The following is a 1782-nucleotide window of genomic DNA, read 5'->3' on the forward strand; positions in this document are numbered from 1 at the left end:
TTTTGATCCCTACATGTTAAAATTCACGCAAAAAAAAACATAAATTCAATATGTAATGGACATACTTATACTTCTTTAGAGTTAAATATTTAAAAAAATTATAATTATATAAATTTTAAATTAGAATATCAAATAACAATTAGATTAAAGTGAAATAATTATGTAAAATATTATACAATTATCCATAAATAAAATTTTATGGCAATCGAAATTCTTATTTTCTTTTTCTAAATTCTAAGAATCTTTTCTATATATTAACAAAAATTATAATACATCACTTAAGTAAAATTGCATAGAGAATAAAGATTAAATTAATGTTGTTTGACTCGTTTTGTCATGACACAAATTTATTTACTGTGAACATGTTACATTTGTTTCACAAATTGAACCTGAGAAGTGAATGATGTTTTAAATGATAGTAATTGGATTGTTGTTATGCAAGATGAACTCAATAAATTTACTAGAAATGATGTGTGGCCTCTAGTACCTAAGAGTGATAAAAGGAATGTAATTGGTACTAAATAGTTGTTTACAAATAAAATGGATGAAGATGAAAATATAATTAGAAATAAAGATAGACTATTGGCTAAAGGGTATAATCAAAAGGAAGATACTAATTTTGATGAAACTTACGCACCCATGACTAAGCTAGAAGTTGTAAGATTATCACTTGCATATGCTTGCATGTGTAATTTTAAACTTTCTCAAATGGATGTGTAAAGTGTATTCTTGAATGATTTCTTAAATAAAGAAGTGTATGTATTACAACCTCCTGGCTTTGAAGATCACCTTTATCCTAATCATGTTTTCAAATTGAAAAAGACCTTGTATGGTTTGAAACAAGCACCACGATAGTGGTATGAAAGACTAAGCAATTTTACTTCATCAAATGGATATGCTAGATGTGTTGTTGATAAAACACTCTTCGTTAGGAAACATGAAAGTAATGTTATACTTGTTCAAGTGTATGATGATATTATCTCTGGTTTAAACAATAACTCTGTATGAAAAGTTTGTTGCAGCTATGTAGGGTGAATTTGAATTGTCTATGATGGATGAGCATAACCTACTTTCTAGGGCTGCAAGTTAAAGAACTCGAACAATGGACATTTTTTAGTTAGTCAAAATATTGTTTTGATTTGCAGAAAAAGTTTGAAATGGAGAATTGCAAAGAAGTTGTCACTCTAATTGCTACAAACTATCTTATGGATTCAGATGAGGTTGGGTAGTAAGTTGATTCAAGCAGATATAGAGGGTTGATTGGTTCTTTGGCCTATCTAACAACAAGTAGGTCAAATATTCAATTTAGTATATGCTTATGTGTAAGATTTTAATCCAATCCAAAGGAGTCACATTATAAAGTTGGAAAGAAGATTCTCAAGTATCTGAAAGGGACAATCAATATTAGGTTATGGTATCCAGGTAGTTCTAAGATGGCTCTTAGTGGATTTTCAGATTCTGGTTGTGTAGGGTGCAAATTGGATAGAAAAGCACAAGTGGAACATGTCACCTACTTGGCTCAAGCTTGATATCATGGAATAACAAGAAGTGAGCTTGCGTGGCACTCTCCACAGTTGAGGCAAAATATATATATAGCAACTAGTCATGGTTGTGCTGAAATAATATGGCTAAAATATCAACTCTTGGACTATGGTGTGAAGTTGGAAAAGGTACCCTTATATTGTGATAACATTAGTGCAATTAATCTAACTAAGAATCCAATACAACACTCCAAAACCAAACACATTAAGATAAGGCATCACTTTATTAGAGATCATGTAC

This window comes from Vigna unguiculata, chromosome 8, assembly GCF_037176805.1.
Source record: "Vigna unguiculata cultivar grain cowpea cultivar isolate G323 ecotype 2 chromosome 8, ASM3717680v1, whole genome shotgun sequence".
Taxonomy (NCBI): Eukaryota; Viridiplantae; Streptophyta; class Magnoliopsida; order Fabales; family Fabaceae; genus Vigna; species Vigna unguiculata.